This window comes from Dermacentor andersoni, chromosome 10, assembly GCF_023375885.2.
Source record: "Dermacentor andersoni chromosome 10, qqDerAnde1_hic_scaffold, whole genome shotgun sequence".
NCBI lineage: Eukaryota > Metazoa > Arthropoda > Arachnida > Ixodida > Ixodidae > Dermacentor > Dermacentor andersoni.
In genome coordinates this window covers 17,363,909-17,384,101 of record NC_092823.1, presented here as the reverse complement: position 1 = coordinate 17,384,101, position 20,193 = coordinate 17,363,909, and the positions used below count along the sequence as shown (strand labels likewise).

At 44.5% G+C, this 20,193-nt stretch overlaps 1 long non-coding RNA gene across 2 annotated transcripts; it reads left to right on the top strand.

Annotated features, from left to right (window-relative positions):
- Positions 1-5,449: 5,449 nt before the first annotated feature.
- On the top strand, positions 5,450-16,966 carry LOC129381998 (uncharacterized). Of its 2 annotated transcripts, XR_008610085.2 has the most exons (5): positions 5,450-5,785; positions 8,809-8,903; positions 9,525-9,658; positions 16,491-16,676; positions 16,864-16,966. It is a non-coding gene; the product is annotated as an uncharacterized lncRNA (long non-coding RNA). The 2 variants fall into 2 exon arrangements; XR_008610084.2 differs by having other exon boundaries at positions 16,491-16,966.
- The last annotated feature ends 3,227 nt before the right edge of the window (positions 16,967-20,193 follow it).

The following is a 20,193-nucleotide window of genomic DNA, read 5'->3' as shown; positions in this document are numbered from 1 at the left end:
CTAACTGCTCCACATCCCCCGTTATCGACGAACGACGACGTGAAGACTACATTGACGAAAAAGACGCCCAGCACGACTAATACGACGGATAGAAGTACGAAAGACGTAACTGACATCGTCAGCGCCGAGCTCATCGTTTGCATTGACGGTCACGAAATAGCCGCTCTGGTTGACACTGGCTCCCATTTTTCAATCCTAAGGTCGCTGACAAACTAAGGAAGGTGAAGACACCATGGCACGGGCCCAACATAAAAACCGCCGGAGGTCAGTTGATGACACCTGTCGGGAAATGCACGGCCCGACTCTTAGTCGCCGGTTCAACCTTCGTCGTCACCCTCGTCATCCTTACTGAGTGTTGTAAAGAACTTATATTGGGCATGGATTTCCTACGGGAGTACGGCGCCGTGATTAACATCCGTGACAGAAGCGTCACATTTGCCACGAGTTCGGATAATGTCACCCGTGAGAAGCCACAACAACCTCGCTTACGTATTGCCGCGGACGACGTCATACTTTTGCCGCGAAGTTGCTCCCTCGTACAGGTGCGCTGTGACAGCCTGCAAAATGGGACTGGAGTAGCTGAGCACATCAGTGCGCTAGCACTGAATTGCGGTGTCTCCATTGCCAGAGCACTTATCGATGTAATCGACGGAAGCGCCGAACTCTTGCTGACGAATTTTAGTAAGGAGCGCCGACACATCGTTAGAGGCACTGCTGTCGCCTATTTCGACGAAGTGACAGAAATACAAGACTGCCACTTAGCGCAGGAGTCGGCCTCTACAATCCACACAGCTGCGCCTATTGTAGACGTTAATCCGACGTTAACGGTCGTTGAGCGGAACCGTCTTTTTGAGCTCATCAATCAGTACCAGGGCTGTTTCTCCTCCACGTCAAGAGTTGGTCAAACGCCACTTACCAAACACCGCATCATTACTGATGTCGACGCCAGACCCATCCGACAAAACCCTTACCGTGTGGCCCCAAAGGAACGCGAAGCAATACAGAAACAAGTGAGGACGATGCTGGAAGATGGCGTTATTCGACCATCTAATAGTCCTTGGGCATCACCTGTAGTTTTAGTGAAGAAGAAGGACGGTAGCCTGCGATTCTGCGTCGACTGTCGGAAGCTCAATCAGGTTACAAAGAAGGACGTTTATCCACTGCCACGTATTGATGATTCCTTGGATAGGTTGCGAAACGCGTGCTACTTTTCCTCAATGGACTTGAAAAGCGGTTATTGGCAGATCGAAGTGGATGAGAGAGACCGTGATAAAACAGCCTTTGTGACGCCTGACGGACTTTATGAATTTCAGGTACTTCCTTTCGGTTTGTGTTCGGCGCCAGCAACATTTCAGCGTCTGATGGACACTGTGCTCTCCGGACTCAAATGGCAAACATGCCTGGTGTACTTGGATGACGTGATTGTCTTTTCCGCAACGTTCGACGAACACTTACGAAGGCTGAAAACTGTTTTTGAAGCGATACGCTCTGCCGGTCTCACTTTGAAGCCTGAGAAGTGCCACTTTGGTTTTCATGAGCTCCAGCTCCTCGGTCACGTCGTCAGTGGCCAAGGAGTCCGACCTGATCCGGATAAAATTGCCGCCGTCGCTAATTTCCTGATTCCATCAGACAAAAAAGCCGTGCGACGTTTTCTGGGACTCTGTGCATATTACCGGCGATTCATTGCGAATTTCTCGCGTATCGCATGGCCGTTAACACAGCTCACTCGAGAAGATATGCCTTTTACTTGGAGCGAAGACCAGCAGCGGGCATTCCACGAGCTCCGGCAACGCATGCAATCGCCTCCCGTATTAGCACACTTCGATGAGGAAGCCCCGACGATATTGCATACAGACGCTAGTAATGTCGGTCTAGGGGCGGTGCTAGTACAATGGCAGGGCGACAGCGAAAAAGTGATTGCTTACGCCAGTAGAACACTATCCCGAGCCGAAGCTAACTACTCCACCACTGAAAAAGAATGCCTCGCAATGGTATGGGCAGTTCTGAAATTTCGTCCGTATTTGTATGGTCGGTCTTTCACCGTCGTTAGTGATCACCATTCCCTATGCTGGCTCATTAATTTGAAAGATCCTTCCGGCCGGCTCGCACGTTGGAGTCTTCGACTCCAAGAGTTCGACTTTGTTGTTACATACAAGTCGGGAAAACGGCACGCAGACGCCGACTGCCTTTCTCGGTCACCTGTTGAGCCGGCAGCACAAGACGATGACGACACGGTTTTTCTGGGACTCGTGGATACTGCCGATCTTTCACGCCAGCAACGGGATGACATTGAATTGCTGCCGCTTATTGATTACCTCGAAGGACGAACCAACAGCGTGCCGAGGCTCTTTGAAAGAGGGGTGCGTCGCAACGTCCTCTACAAGAAGAACTTCTCGCCTAGCGGCAGCAACTACTTCCTTGTTGTTCCATCACCGCTTCGACGTGAAACCTTACACGCCTGCCAGAACGAGCCGACTGCTGGGCACTTGGGCTACACTCGCACATTGGCACGGATTCGGCATAATTACTATTGGCCGAGACTTACTGCGGTCGTTAAACGTTACGTTCAGACATGTCTGGATTGCCAACGTCGTAAACCGCCATCCGTCAAACCAGCCGGCTTACTGCACCCTATTGACGTACTAGCCACACCATTTGCACAAGTAGGCATGGACTTTCTGGGCCCCTTCCCAACGTCTACTACTGGTAATAGGTGGATAATCGTTGCCACGGATTATCTCACTAGATATGCCGAGACAAGTGCTCTGCAACGGGCAACAGCAGATGAAGCGGCACGATTTTTTCTGGAATGCATCGTTTTAAGGCATGGCGCTCCCGCAGTAGTCGTCACGGACAGAGGTACTGCGTTCATGGCCCAGTTTTTAGATATCGTTCTACGTCTAAGTGGTACCGCCCACCGGAAGACAACAGCGTATCACCCTCAAACGAACGGACTGACAGAACGACTCAATAGGACATTGGCTGATATGATAAGCATGTACGTAGATGTAGAGCATATGAACTGGGACGAGGTTTTACCTTGTGTCACCTTCGCGTACAATACGGCTCGTCAAGAGACCACTCGCAAGACGCCCTTCAGTCTCGTATACGGCCGTGAGGTTACAACATTAGACGCAATGCTCCCTCATGAATTTGACGGCAACGAGACGGGTGCTGAAGACATAACACACCGAGCAGGGGCAGCTAGGCAGCTTGCGCATCTGCGAATCCACGAACAACAGGACTGTGACGCCAGACGCTACAATCTTCGGCACAAAGCCGTGACATACAACATCGGCGACAAAGTGTGGGTCTGGACACCTATTCGACAGCGTGGACTCTCTGAAAAGCTCCTACGCAAATACTTCGGGCCCTACATAGCTCTCCGTCGCATCAGTGACGTCAACTACGAAGTCGTTCCAGACAGCTCGCACTGTTCAAAGCGCCGACGGCATTTACCCGAGGTCGTTCACGTGCTTCGTATGAAGCCGTACTATGAGGACTGACAAGACTGCGCAGTTCTTTACCGCTGCTTTCCAAGCCTCTATCATCGGGACGATGCTCTTTTCTAAAGGGGGAGCAAATGACAACTATATTTGCCAGAACCATAATGCAGCGGGAATGCGCCAGTGGGGACGACGCTGAAGTAGCGCGGGTTTTTAGGTGAAGCGGAAAAAACGAAGACGTTGTTGTTGTTCCCTTGGACGACTGGTAAAGTGCGTTTCTTGGCGGTGCTGCTACGCATACTCGTCGATCCCGCGTCGTTACAAGAGATACAACGAATTTTTCCATTCCGTGTTTGACCCTCCCCTACCATTGCCTGCAGAAATAAGAGAGAAAATGACTAATGCTTGTTCAGACATGCCACACATTACCTCAACTATAGAAGGTATGCTTTCACTTCTTTTAGGTCTAGACACGAGAGCTAATATATGCTCATACCAGCAAAGGTTGACTCATTTAAGTACTCCCTCTTTCCTAAAACGATTGAAGATTGGAATGCGCTATCGCATAGCATAACGAAAATTGATTCTCTAGAACAGTTTGAAAAATCTGTACTGGCCTTCTGTCTAACCATCCTCTCAAATTATTATCTTTTTTTGTGCAGTGATAAGCAGCATGTGCAACACGACATAATTGAAATTATCCTACCGGATATTGAAGTTTCTGTTTGTGATGTTGAAAATATTATTTTGTATGGTACAGTTGCTTGTAATGTTCGGTGCCTGTTATACAATGCTTATATTCTTGTGTAAAATTGGCACGCTTAAGCAGTTGTATTTTCTGGATTGATATGTGAGCGTCCGTGTTTGTAGCGATCTTCGAAACTTATATTATGATTACTCCACCCTGTATCGGCCTTTGGGCTAACAGTATCAATAAATAAATAAATAAATAAATAAATAAATAAATAAATAAATAAATAAATAAAAATATTATGAAAACACTGAAAGTTGTTGTTTGCTGGTTGTTTCCTGGCAAGAAATGCTGCGTTATATCGGCATTCCCGCAAGTGTAGTACATGTGTAATGTAAACGTCGATGTGTCATGCGCGAAGTGCGTGACACATCATGGCACACGATAGCTAGTTTTGACGATTGAGCAGATATAGCCTTGTATGAAGATTTTTGTACGTATACAGTTGGGTTTGAAGGCCCGCGTAGCGAGAACCTATTTGTATTATTTATGTTCTTGAGTGTCTTCGCGATTTGTCTGTGTTCCAGAGCAGATAAAGGCCGAATTACAATAACAAGGTTTTTTTGTGATGGAGACATATCACTCAGACGCTGGCCTTTATGATATATATATATATATATATATATATATATATATATCTGAAGAGAACGTTAAGGGATAAGAGAAGAGCAGATTGGGTGAGGGAACAAACGCGAGGTAATGACATCTTAGTTGAAATCAAGAACAAGAAATGGGCATGGGGCATGTAATGAGGAGGGAAGATAACCGAGGATAATTAAGGGTTACGGACTGGATTCCAAAGGAAGGGAAGCGCAGCAGGGGATGGCAGAAAGTTAGGTGGGTGGATGAGATGAAGACGTTTGCAGGGACAACATGGCCACAATTAGTACATGACCGGGGTAGTTGGAGAAGTATGGGAGAGGCCTTTGCCCTGCAGTGGGCGTAACCAGGCTGATGATGATGCTATCTTAAGAACTGGATGTCAGCTCTTGCAATCGTAGGTTAGGGTTGTGCGTAATAAAGTAAGGACTGCGATTTTGTAGCGATACCGCTCGATTCTATGCCACTCTTGTCGCCCGCCGCTAACGGCCGGCTAACACGAGCTTGGGCGTTGGTCAGACCACTGACGAATAGCAAAAACAATAGCACCGCTACAAAATCGCGGCCTAGCTTTCAGATTGCTTTTCATGTGCTCAATATTTTTTTTCTTAATCGAACGCTGTGTGTTTTACTATATTTCAGTTTTGTTGATGATCGTCCTGGTAGTCTGTTGTTGCTGCTGATTTCGTTCCTTCCTGAAATTTCACTTGTTACAAGATAGCAGTGCAACCTCCTGAGATATAACGAAGAGAGATTTGTACAACCAGACGCAGATTGATGTAGCTGGCTATGTGAGGCACTCTTTGAAATTCCACATGACACTGGTAAATTACAAATTTCCACCTTCACAGTACAATAAACGAAGATTTCTTACTGTTTAAGGCTATGCGGATTCTGGAGGCATCCCTATACCCCGCAGAGACCTGCTGCATTGCTGAAAGCTGGGCAGCACAACGATAAAGCACCTGATCTGCATGCTTTCACAAAGGTGCGTACAAAGCAGTCGCTAACGTGTGAGTTGTAGGATACGTTTGTGTAATATGCAATCATTTTACTGTATGTGCCATTTTCGGGATTCCTAGTGGCAGATCACTTGAATTTTATCTTTTGGTGATCTGGAGTGCCCTTAGTTTAATAAACTTGCCAAAGTAGCCTCCTCTGAGTTGCATATAATTGGGGGGGGGGGGGGGGGCTTAAGTAATTATGCATGATATACTCCATACAGCCTGTATAGTTATCTAGCCAAATTGCCTTTCTAGAACCTCGTTGAGATGCATGAGGTGTCCAGACCTGTATCATATTTATCTTTTCATTACGCAGTCATATGGAGTTAATTTCTCACACTATTGCCTGTGTGCCTATATTCTCCCCTCCAATCGGTCACGTTTATGTGTTGCATGCCATACTTCACCTCCTAATAACATTTGCATAAAACAATATATTTTCTTGCTTTCGTAGGTAGCTGCTGGATTCCTAGTAGGACGAGAGTTCAATTCCTCAAACTTATAACAAATCATTAACCTTTTAACGTTAGAAGCTCACTATGAGTCCAAAGTGCAGGTTCGTTTCAGGCTGGAAACTGGTGTCCTTTATACATTACAGAAATTTGAGTTGGTAACGTGGCATAGGAAACTGCTGAATCATATAACAACCAGCGCAGTGCAGTAGTTGCAAGCCATACCATGACTGCACAGCCGAATGCTGACAGTTCACTGTTACATTGCCATAATTTTTCTCCATTTCGTTGCCCTTTTTCAGTTGGCATGGGATAAAGCTTGTTCTTTGCAATTACTTATCTGTAATGTGAAGAATTGATTTTATAATGCGAAAAAGAGGTGAGGCGTGCAGACAGGACACTTCTCTATGTTGTCCACTTCTCTACTCTTGTGTCCTGCCTGCACGCTTCACTTCTTTTTTGCATTATGAATCCTTACCAACTAGCTCAGCTTTCTGTCGTTTTAAAATTGATTTTACTTTCCCTCGGATTTACCAAGATGTCACAAGGAGGCTTGCTTCAAGCTCAAGCTGCCCTGCACTTAATTCTTGAACTATTTACTTTTTGATATAGTGTAATTATTTGTTACACTCTTAGCGAATTGAGGTTTCATACTGCGAATAATGCACTCTAGAGCACCTAGAAAAATGTGTTCTGCCACCCAAATACATGGTTTAGGCAAAAAGTGCCTTGATGCTTTCGCAAAGGTTCTATCATCGAGTTTGATGGAAGCTTGCCTTGTCGGGATGAAACATGACAAAGAAAGACTTAGACTAATCAAATAAAAATTTAAAAGCTAGACAGTTCGGCTTCCATTCGAAAGCCCTATTCACAATGGGGCAAAAAAGTAGAAGTGCCTATTAGGTTTAAGTATGTGACTCAAGCATCGCGCATAACACGGAGAGGGTTCCTTCGTTTCGATAAGCGTGTGTCCTGTTGATTGTATCTCTAGGCACCCCACAGGTACAGGTGTGGCTTCCACTTTCTTTCCTGGCTAATTGCACTAAAGTTCATGCAGTCACTGTTGCACTTAATAATTGCTATGTGCTCTGCCAAAACATTTGATGCCACGAGTTGCCATTTGCTTCAAGCAAAGTTCTTTTCAGCTGCATGTCTGCCAAAGTTCAATATAGCCGAGAAAATACAAATTTACATGGACATTATACTTTTGTGTATAGGGCAAATAATTGTGGAACCTTGCTGTAAATGTACATATACATTTCTTTCATGGTGCATTCTGTGCATTTAATTTTTTCAGTCTACAAGCAAAATGATATAGAATTTGGCAATTACTGTTTTTGAAATTTGTTCATAACTCTATTCAATATGGAGCATTTCTTCTAAATACTTGTTCAGCAGTAATCTGTCAAATAGAATGTACGACACTGTGGTTATGGACATTCATGAGCTAATGAGTATGCAAGGACGGGCTTTTTGCCTTTTGTTGGTTTTACGAGCCTAGAGGCAAAAAACTCATTATTGCATACTCACCTCATTCAAAGCTAGTGAAGTGAGGTATTGACAAATTGTGCATCAAAAACGCCCTTTTGATGTCCAGCCCGCACTTGGTTTAAATAAATTTTCAGTACAAAGACTCACATTTATTGGATGCAGGTTACCCGTTGCATGTATTGACCACCATGGCAGGCAGCATTCGTAATGCCACTGACCAGGTGACACAAATAAAAAAGAAAGTAAACGTCTTCACCTACGTACATGAGATAAGTGACAATCTTCAAAAGTTCGGGAAATGTGTCGGTGTAGATATCGGTTTCCCTGCCCCTACACAAGGGTAAACGCGGAAGCCTCACCGAAAACCATTTGTTTCTTGTGTCGAAGGGGTGGTTTACTGCATCCCGTTGGACTGTGGCAAAGAGTATGTGGGACAGACAAGCAAATGCATCAACGAGTGATTACGTGAGCACAGGAACAACGTTGAAAAACTAGCCCTATCAGGCCACCTTGCCGGACATTGCGCACGCTGCAGATGCAAGCCTGTTTTATCGCATTCAATGGCTGGCCACCCTGAGCAGTTCACCAGAGAAATAGTAGAAGCTGCAGAGATTAGGAATAGGGATTGTGTTAGTAGCCCATCAGTATCCTTATTGGAGAAAGAAATGTTGTTTTTGCCACATTACCTGCCTGTGTGAGTTTATCTTGCTGGGCTGGTTTGTTTGTTTGTGTCTTCCTTCCTTCCTTCCTTCCTTTTTTGTGCGGTGATATATATATATATATATATATATATATATATATATATATATATATATATATATATATATATATATATATATATATATATATCTGCCCTCGCGCAAGAAACACTCTGTCTGCGTTACTGCTTAAATGACCAGTGTCAGAAATTGCTAAGGTAAAAGGGGCATTTCAGCAATAATCACTAGGAACAGCATCACCAGCAAGTGAATCGCGTTAAGAATTGGCTGGCGTAGTCAGATCAAAATGTGCACCTTCAATCAAGGTACAATTCACTTGTTCACAGTTACGTTTATTTTTTGCAGACTCCTCAAGGATGGTAAGGAGGTTGAAACACATCCTTGATAAAACAAGTGGTGCCGGTGGTGCTGAGCCCATCGCAGTCGTGTCAGCACCAAAAGTAAGAAGCTGATGCGATTTCTTGGGGCAGACTGTGGTGGGGGGTGTATAAAAACTAACGAGATGCGAAGAGACCAGACGAAGAGCTACTCATTGTTCCAATTTCTTCTTTTCGCAGTGCCCGCCTGCTCCGTTAATTAGTCTTTTTCTACAGGGGGTAATTGACCCGTGGAAATTAGGATATAGCAAAAGCTTAAAAGGTCAATCAATTCTTTCTTTTTCTACAGTTAAGCACATCATATATTAGCTGTCTTCTGTTATTTCATCTATCAGACCTATTCTTATTTAGTAGAAAATGCACAAAAATTTGCTTTTCATCATTAGGAAAGCCTTCTGCATGGAGCAGCTACTGCAAACTCCCACATGTTGTACTCTTAAGTGTAGTGCAAGTATGGATGTGGTACATTCCTGTAAAATACTCATAGCCTTTATTTGTAATGCACCATGTGCATTTAATTTCTATCTGCCTTTGTTCCTTCCCCAGTCTAGGGTAGCAAACTGAATATCTGTCTTCCAGTTAACCTCCCTACCTTTCTCTCTCTCCAGTGTACTAGCCAGAAAATATAGAATTTGGCAAATTTTCTTAAAATTCGTCCGTGATGTTGTTTCAATGTTGTTGCAGAGATCTTGTATGGTCCTGAATGATGTTCACCTAGTCAAGTTCAACGCCATTATTTCAAAGGATGTAAGATAACTTCAGCCTGACACTCCATCTGGCGTACCCTTCCGACACCTACAACATATTGCACCGGACTGGTTAGTGCCAACAGCGTTTCATCCACATATCAGTGTACTTTTTGCATGTGCAGCATCTACTTACAATCACGTCACAAATGTTCTAGGCTCGTGCGGACTAACTTGTTCACATGGCACACTCAGGTGGTTGGCAACAGCCAAACTTGCATGTGTGTGGCAGCAGCGGGGGCAGCCCGACAACATTCTGAAGCTACTTTGTATATCTGCATCTTGGACCACTGTTTCAACAGCTGCTTACGGCACGCCGTGATATCAGCAAGTGCAAGGCTCACCTGCGGTGACTACGTGTGACTAACTGTGACGTCACGCCCACCAGGTGGAAGAACGAGCTACATAAAGGCCTGCATCTCCGATCCGCAACCACTTGGCAGCAGCGGGGGCAGCCCGACAACATTCTGAAGCTACTTTGTATGTTTGCATCTTGGACCACTGTTTCAACAGCTGCTTACGGCACGCCGTGATATCAGCAAGTGCAAGGCTCACCTGCGGTGACTACGTGTGACTAACTGTGACGTCACGCCCACCAGGTGGAAGAACGAGCTACAAATAAGGCCTGCATCTCCGATCCGTAACCACTTGGTAGCAGCGGGGGCAGCCCGACAACATTCTGAAGCTACTTTGTATGTTTGCAGCTTGGACCACTGTTTCAACAGCTGCTTACGGCACGCCGTGATATCAGCAAGTGCAAGGCTCACCTGCGGTGACTACGTGTGACTAACTGTGACGTCACGCCCACCAGGTGGAAGAACGAGCTACATAAAGGCCTGCATCTCCGATGCGCAACCACTTGGCAGCAGCGGGGGCAGCCCGACAACATTCTGAAGCTACTTTGTATATTTGCATCTTGGACCACTGTTTCAACAGCTGCTTACGGCACGCCGTGATATCAGCATGTGCAAGGCTCACCTGCGGTGACTACGTGTGACTAACTGTGACGTCACGCCCACCAGGTGGAAGAACGAGCTACATAAAGGCCTGCATCTCCGATGCGCAACCACTTGGCAGCAGCGGGGGCAGCCCGACAACATTCTGAAGCTACTTTGTATATTTGCAGCTTGGACCACTGTTTCAACAGCTGCTTACGGCACGCCGTGATATCAGCAAGTGCAAGGCTCACCTGCGGTGACTACGTGTGACTAACTGTGACGTCACGCCCACCAGGTGGAAGAACGAGCTACATAAAGGCCTGCATCTCCGATGCGCAACCACTTGGCAGCAGCGGGGGCAGCTCGACAACATTCTGAAGCTACTTTGTATATTTGCAGCTTGGACCACTGCTTCAACAGCTGCTTACGGCACGCCGTGATATCAGCAAGAGCAAGGCTCACCTGCGGTGACTACGTGTGACTAACTGTGACGTCACGCCCACCAGGTGGAAGAACGAGCTACAAATAAGGCCTGCATCTCCGATCCGTAACCACTTGGTAGCAGCGGGGGCAGCCCGACAACATTCTGAAGCTACTTTGTATGTTTGCAGCTTGGACCACTGTTTCAACAGCTGCTTACGGCACGCCGTGATATCAGCAAGTGCAAGGCTCACCTGCGGTGACTACGTGTGACTAACTGTGACGTCACGCCCACCAGGTGGAAGAACGAGCTACATAAAGGCCTGCATCTCCGATGCGCAACCACTTGGCAGCAGCGGGGGCAGCCCGACAACATTCTGAAGCTACTTTGTATATTTGCATCTTGGACCACTGTTTCAACAGCTGCTTACGGCACGCCGTGATATCAGCATGTGCAAGGCTCACCTGCGGTGACTACGTGTGACTAACTGTGACGTCACGTCCACCAGGTGGAAGAACGAGCTACATAAAGGCCTGCATCTCCGATGCGCAACCACTTGGCAGCAGCGGGGGCAGCCCGACAACATTCTGAAGCTACTTTGTATATTTGCAGCTTGGACCACTGTTTCAACAGCTGCTTACGGCACGCCGTGATATCAGCAAGTGCAAGGCTCACCTGCGGTGACTACGTGTGACTAACTGTGACGTCACGCCCACCAGGTGGAAGAACGAGCTACATAAAGGCCTGCATCTCCGATGCGCAACCACTTGGCAGCAGCGGGGGCAGCCCGACAACATTCTGAAACTACTTTGTATATTTGCAGGTTAATTTTATTTCCGCAGTTAGTACAGAAAACACTCCAATTTCTGCCTTAGCTGCTGCCGATACCAGTGCTTGTGTATTCTCTTGTATTGTGCATGTTATGGCTGATTCCGCCAAATTTCGTGAGGAGCTAAGGAAGGAAATGTCAGATTTGAAATCTAAATTGGCACGCGAAGTCAGAAAAGAACTGAGAGAGCTGAAGACAAGTCTTGGCTTCTGTCATGCCAAACTCGAAAAGGTCAAGCATGAAAAAATGAAAAAAACAAGGAGCTCAAGGCAATTAACACAAAACTTGCAAGCGATTGCTCAACGCTATCAAAGCAAGTCGCGCCACTCGAGAACCGTGTTACTGTGTCTGAGCAGTACTCAAGAAACCGCAATCTCGAGATAAAAGCTGTACCCTACAATGAAAGTGAAAACCTTCCTAAGGTTTTGCACAATATCGGTGTGGTCTTGAATGAACCTATCGTGGAAACAGACATCGAAGTGTGCCATCGTGTGCCTACAAGGAATGCTGATGCCACCCCAAACATAATTGTGCAGTTTAAGAGCCGTACCAAGCGTGATTCAATCCTACAGAAAGCAAAAAGGTCACGCCTGTCAACTCAGGAACTGGGTTTTTCCCCTGGTTCACCACTGTATGTTGACGAGCACCTTTGTCCAACGCTGACGCATCTTCTCGGCGTGGCGCTCGCGCAAAAGAGAGAGAAACTGGCGATTTGTTTGGTCAAGCAGCGGCAAGATTCCGACTAGCAAAGATGAAACGTCACCGATTGTGCACACTCGCAGCGAGCGTGATCTAGAAAGGATTAACTAGTTTGCGTCGACTGCACATAATGTTTTTTGTTATTCAGTGTTTTTGCAATGGCTGTGTCCCCAGAATACGTTAATAATGCATTTCACCTTTCTGAAAACCCTTTTACGTGTGTTCACCTGAACGTACCCTCCTTGAGAAACAAGGAGGATGAACTGTCAGTTTTCTTAGATGAATTTGTTTTCCATTTTCGACGTGATAATGTTTACAGAGACATGGTGTTCTGAAAATACTGAAATTTTCAACCGCGGAGGTTATCGAAGCTTCTTTCTTAATAGGCAACATAAGCAAGGTGGCGGTTTAGAAGTTCTCGTGAAACGTGAGCTAGAATGTGAAATAGATGCTGAGTTTTCCATTATATCCGAGAACATAGAATGTTTGACATCATTACCGCGCGAATATATTTTCACTGTCATGTATCGGCCACCGAAGGCACAAATCCAACATTTCATTGAATACATTGAAAAGCTTCTAAATTATGTTAATTCGAAAAACGCGAAACTGATTCTTGGCGGAGATCAAACATTGATATATTAAAATCTTGTCACATTAAAGAAACACTCTTTTCAGCAGTAGAGTCATCTGGTCACGCTATCATAACAAATACGGCAACGCGTGTTACATCCCACACAGAGACACTCATCGACCTCTTTATTACAAATGTACATACCGAAAGTTTGACAACTGGTGTCCTGAATTGTGATATCAGCGACCACTTACCGATTTATTTGTTTATCAGTGCTGAGATAAGCTTAGATATGCGCAAATGAACGATTTAAAGACCCGGTAGAAAATATCGTCCCTACAACTTTAAACGCCTTCTACGCGTGCCTTCAAAGGGAAACTTGGACTGACGTTTACCATTCTTTAACGGCCGACGCCGCATACGAGGCTTTAATTTCTGCTTTCAAACGTATTTATTTCGAACATTTTAAGGAAAAGATATTGCGAAAATGTAACAAAAACCGGAAACCGTGGATCAACCGCGAGTGCCTGCGCAGAATAAAAAGAAGGCAAGATTGTTCTAAAAGTTTCTTAAGACCAGATCAGCAGAGGATCTCGATATTTATAAAAAATATCGTAATAAGCTTAACACCTTCCTAAAAAATGAAAATCGCTCTTTTCTGCACGATCAGTTTAGTTAAGAGCAATGTAGGGACAGTGCGCAGATGTGGAATAAGCTCAACAGTTTGCTAAATTGCACACCAGTCTCGGCAACAGTCACGGAGCTAAACCATCATGGGCGTCGTATTGAGGGTTTCGAGCTTGCTGAACAATTTAATACGTTTCTCAGAGATGTTGTGTAAGGTCCGCAAAGGTCAAGTAGCTCTAAACATGCCATAAATAGCAACCCTTTTAGCATGTATCTCGAACCAACTAATGAGGTCGAAATATGTGCCATATTTAACTCATTTAAAAACAGCAAAGCACATGATATTGATAATATAGAGATAGCTCCAGTTAAACACGTGGTTGAAATAATAGCCACAATATTGGCTTATGTATATAACTTATCAATATCTTCAGGTTGCTTTCCAAAACTGATGCAAGTAGCTAGTCAGTATGCTTTTTAAAGTGGGGACAGAAATGACATGGCTAACTATAGGCCAATTTCGATTCTACCCATTTTTTCCAAGGGCTTGGAGAAGGTAATCTATAAACGAGTAATGAAGTTTTGCGTGAAATTTAACTTGATTACTTCATCGCAGTATGGCTTCCTACCTTACAGGTCCGCAGAAACAGGTCTTCTAAAGAAAAAAGGATTAATTCTTGAGTCCTTTGAAAACAAAGAATTGTGCATCGGTGAATTTATAGACTACTCGAAGGCGTTCGATCGGATCAACCATGAAATACTTTTGGAAAAGCTGGAATTATATGGTATTCGTGGAATCGCAGCGCTCCTCCTACCTACAATATCGATGCCAGGGCGTGGCGATAGGAAACCATGTGTCTAGTTACCGGAATATCACCACAGGAGTCCCCCAGGGAAGTATCCTGGGCCCATTATTGTTTTGGCTATATAATAATGATATAACAACTATTAGCAACGACCCAAGATATATTTTGTATGCAGATGACACAAGCCTCCTATTTAAAAGCAGTGACATACAGCACCTGATCTTGGTTATTAATGAAACTATGGAAAAGCTTAGTACATGGAGCGCTGCAAATTGCCTGTTAATAAATTTCAAAAAACAAAAACAAAAGCTGTGTTGTTCCATGAGCGTGAAAGTTCGCTTATTGTAAAACCAGTGATAGAGTTCAACAACTGCAACATTGAAGTAGTTGATACTGTAAAAACGCTAGGAATACTTTTGAATAAAAACATGAGCTGGAATCCTCATGTTAGCTCAATTATGTCTCGCCTAAATAAGTGTTGGTGTTCTAGCAAAATTTCGCTCATACCTTCCCGCATCCGTAAAATTGTTAATTTATAACACACTCTTCTTATCCCATCTTAACTATTGTTTCCTGAATTAAGACGGCAAGCTGGGCGAGTTGGTGATTGAACATGTTCCTATGGGGCTTGAAATAATAAACCAGTTGTTAGTCTGCGCTCGTGTTGTGTACTTTCTCTCGTCCTTTGTCCGGGTTGCGCTGCCCACCCATAGGGACATATTGTTTCCTGGTTTGGAGAAATACCATATCGTCTAACACTAGCAAACTGCATGTGCTACAAAAGAAGGCCTTACGTCATATCGCTAGTGCTGATTACAATGCACACACTGCTGAACTGTTTCGTCAGTTTAAAATTGGTCCCGTGCCCAAACTTTACGAGTATTTTCTATGCATAAGATACAAAAAATCTGTATATAGCAGCGAGCATGCATTTCTTAGCATATCATCGCTCAAAACGAACACCATTGTATATCCACTCCGTAGTAAAGAATATTGGCACGTGCCATTTTGTCGTACTGAGCATGGGCGGCAAATGTTACGTCATGCACTTGCAGTTCTGTTGAACAGACTAATTTTCAAAGACATTCATGTGGAAATGTGCAGCATACGTAACATACGAGAGTTCTTCATTCCATGATGTCAGTACTCTTTTTCCACTGCTGTTAGTATTTTTACATATATATAATTACTGTCTAGCTGTTCGTATTATATTACATTGTATAACATTAGAGGTTGACCTACAATTGTAAATAGTTAAAATGCCTTGTTAATGTATAGTGTCACCCTTTTTGTATGCCTTGTATATTGGGGGCTCGAGCGCTTCTCAAGTGAATTGATTTTCACTTTTTGCTCCAGCATTCCTGCATTGTGATGATGCAAAATAAATTTCAACTTCAACTTCAACCTTACTCATCCAAGGCACTAGCACGGTGAGCTGCCTCTGATGTTGATGCTGTAAGGACCAATGCGGAATCTGCTGCAGCAGTGCATAATTGGGAGAGCAGAAGACGTACGAACAAATGGGCTGAAGTCAGAAGCAGTTCTTATTTTAATGCGTGTGGCTGAAAGAGTTGGAGTGCCTCAAATGAAAAGCGGCTAATTAGGACGAAAGAAGAGTTGGTGGCAAAGCTTACATAATTGCTGGATTTCGCTGCTGAGGTGACACAAAATAAACTCAAAACATGAAACACTCTTCACTTCTGAAGAGTGAAATGGGGCAGCAATTGTTGCAAGTTTTACGTTAACTGGAAAGGCTAAATGCAGCAATGCCGAATGAAGCCATCACATTTCTATTGCATCCTGACTCACTGGAAGTGTTTGAGAGACCTACAGATATAAACCACAGCTTTTGTTGCAAAGTCACCTGTGTTACTGTATCATAGCATGACTTCTTACAATAGACCATCTAAATAAGAGATTATCATTTCTCGAACATTATAGCAGTGGAAAGACAAATGTTTTAGTTACAAAGCATAAAAACCAGAACAAATGTTTGCTTTCCGTTTTCAGTTGGACCTCGAGGAAGGAATCGTCCTTGATGAGGCCACGCTGGCACGACTGCGGCGAGACGCAAGAAACTCAGGCTCAAGATTTGCCCGGTGCCTCCTGAAGGTTCTTTTCAGCCAAGAAGAGTTAGAGCACAAGTCTCTATTTGGGCGGCGTTCCAACGCCCAGCAGGATGTCGCCCAAAGAGAGGTTTTGTACCAAAGGCGTGTGAACGCCATTCCGAGTATGTGTGACAGCACAGACAACTAAAATGTTTGCTTTAATTCATAATTTGAAGTTAAAATCTTGTGGATGACTCCTTTGTGCTGTCCTGCCCAGATACACTGACAGAGACATAAGGCTTAACTAACTCTTTTTACTTTTTCTCTTCCCTTAGGCTACACAGGAAGGCACTTCGACGCTGCGACAGGGGAGATCAAAAACACGTTGTCACCGATGCTCGCACGTGGGTTTTGATATGTGCTAAATAAATGTTAGTTTTCCAAAAGATGGGTGTGTTTTGTTCATAGACAAATACATTTATATTTACTACCCATGTTGAAGGTTACATTGTAACAGCATCAGAATACATAAAAAAAATGCCGGAGAAGTTTGCCCAAATGTCACCAGCACGTTTAAAGCATACCAAAATAGTTGCTAGAATGTTTCTAGGGAGAGCAACAGAAACTTGGTAGAATGTTACTAAAATGTTTCTAAGTATGAAAATGGTCAGTAAATTCTGCTTTTAGTGTTGAAAGCAAATTCATTCATCGTCTAAAGAAAGTTTGTAAAAAAGGCTTCAATTCAATACCGGTGGCCAACAGTCGACAGGACGTTGGCATGAAGTATATAAGAAGTTCGAAAACGCTACAAAGAATTTCAATAGATTGTTGGTAGGTTTTAGTAACATTTGTCTGAAGAAATCTTATTGGAAGTTACCAGAAATTTTTGTAAGGGAACCTGTCGTGCGTGATAGGCTCGGGCAATGGCGTAGTGGGTACAGCTGAAAGCACCAAGGTCTTGGACTGAATCCTGGGATCTTTACGTGCTAAAACCACGATCGTATTATGAGGCACGCCGTACCGCAGTAATTTTAGGGGATGTTTAACGGGACCCCAATGTGAGGGACACGGTCGTTTTGCATTTCGCCTCCAATGAGATGCGGCCGCCGCGGCTGGGATTTGATCACGCAACCTGGTGCTTAGCAGTGGAACACCATAGCCGCTGAGTCACCGCGGCGGTTTGTAGGCAGTGGGATGTGCGCGGGTGAGGCACGATCACTAGCGAACAACTAACAGAACGGTAAGAAGCCGGTGGCATCGTGATGGGACGAATTGTTAGTGAGCGCCACGAAAGCTAGGCTCACGCCCCAGTCGCGGTGGCCTTGGTTGGAAGAAACATCGACATCGTGTGTGCATGTGTGCGATTAAAGCGTTCTGTTAGCCCGTTATTCTGGGTTTGGTAAGCTGTGGTGAGCCCGAGCCGCGCATGATGTCGACAATCACTGCGATCGGCCCATGGGCTGAACAGGGGCGCCGTAATGTTAACGATGACGTCACAGTAAGACTCAGTATCACAATTGCAACATTTTACATAAAAATCATGACCGAGGAAAAGAACTACTGATTATTTTTAGCTGCCACCTGGACATTTCAATTTACTGTGCAGCCACAAGCACAAGGAAAAACATATATATCCTGCCACCTCGCTGCCGAAGACGGAAGCTTCAAAAACATGGACAGGTAAAACAAGAAAAACGATGCCAAATGCTTTAACTGAAAAAAAAAGGATCCAGCGTATAAAGTTTTGTAACAGAACATAAGCGAGAACAAAGGAGCTGTAACCACAAAATATTCTGTTAAAATTTATGTTGGTTGATTTTTTCGAAGTCTTGCGCGAACCGAATGCAAATTGACGCTGCTGATAGCGGTGAAGGAAACAGGAAAGAAGTATTTGGTTACCCAACCGTGAAGAAATAAACTTAGAAGCAGTGCGAGCTCTCTATATACATTTCTCTATTGGCAGGTGACACACTCGCGTCCATAGATTTTATACTTGCCGCTAAGAGGCTTTTTGCCGAAGACGAATCAGGTGCGAACTGAGAGAGCCGCTGGAAGAAAACCCCAAATTTCTTTGTTTCCTAAATGAAGCAGTAATTTGATACTATGCTCTCAGTTTGAAAACAGCACAATGTGCCACAGTAAGCGTTATTTAGCAAATATTCACTAGGACCGCCTCAATGCCTTTGCACACCTTCGTGCCTTAGAAGAAATTTCAGAAGGTCCTTGAGCCGGTGCCACTTACTTTTTTTGTTGTTGAAATATTTCTCGGATAAACATGGGCCAGAACTGGTTTTCTTGCATAATTATCGGTGCCTCTGGGCACTTCTGCGCAATATATCTGCCAAAAAACATTTCTCGCGTAAAACACTTTTGCTGGGCATTTGCATATAATTTGTGTTTGTGCATGATAACATTTTCAAAAAAAAAAGAATGAAATATGGTCCATTTTTCTCATTTTTAAGGGCTTATTAAAAAGGAGGAATGGCTAATAATCGATTAATGAAATTTTGGTCCAAAGCCTATCGTACGTCTTTCGAATATTTATTAATAAAATGCAGCTTTTGACAAGCCCCTTTACATACATTCGTGCGTTTGAGCCGGTGCGACTTTTTTTTTGTTGTTGAAATATTTCGCGAAAAGGCTTGTTTTTGTACGCAAGCGGCTGAACTTTTTAGAAAGAAATCGCAAATGGTCAAACGCCAAGGTTGGTGCTGTTGGCATAGAATGACCTCTAAAGAAACCGGTTAATTTCTGCTCTGCGATCCCTGGGTTTTTCTCGCTTCCAAACACGCGCACATAAGCACACGCAAGTGCTCAGTCCGTCTGCGCTTCAGTGGGTTGGCCCAGATCGGCCTCCGGCGAGTGAAACCAGACATTGCAGCCACCCTGCTTCATATCGAGAACTCCTACGTCAGCGGCAGCTCACCACGTGTAGGGAAAAGCCGCGACATCAGGGCCAAGGCCAACCTTTTACGCTCGGCGGCGGCATTGGCTCCACTGCGCACTGCAGCCGTCGTCCGAGAAGCCGCCCGACGACCTTCTACGAACCAGAGGGAACGACGCCGGCACTTCAAAAAACACTCGCGCTTGGATCGCTCCTAACGGCGACGGCGCTTGGCTATATGCACGCAGCGCAATCACACCCTCCACCCCTGACGGCCGAGGTCGGTTCCCTTGACGTGCTTCTCTGGAATAACCCCCGCGCCGATTCTAATGAAGTTTGTGGCGTTTGAGAGAGAAAGTTACATTCTAGAGAATGGTGGAAGCGAAATTTGGATTAAGAGCATATGTTGGTTTACAAAAATATCCTAAGTTTGGCAAGTTTAAAAAAAAATCGAAGCACGAAGGTTTACAAATTCGTAAACTCTGCACCGCGAACAGGTGCTAGAGTTTTCTAAACTGCATTCTTCACAGCATCTAAAATGGACACGCTTCATGTATTATTGATGCATTACGTGAATTCTTTAGTGTTTACGATTGTATTCCAAATTACTAGTTACATATTACGTTCATCCGTGTACATGCCGGCTTTCGCGCTTTTTTCCCCCGCAAGAGGCCTTGAAATTTCTGGATCTCCCGCTATATGGATGAACTTCTGACGCAACTGTAACGACCAACAATATTGATACGTGACCCAAATACAGTGACCAAAATTACCTACTTTT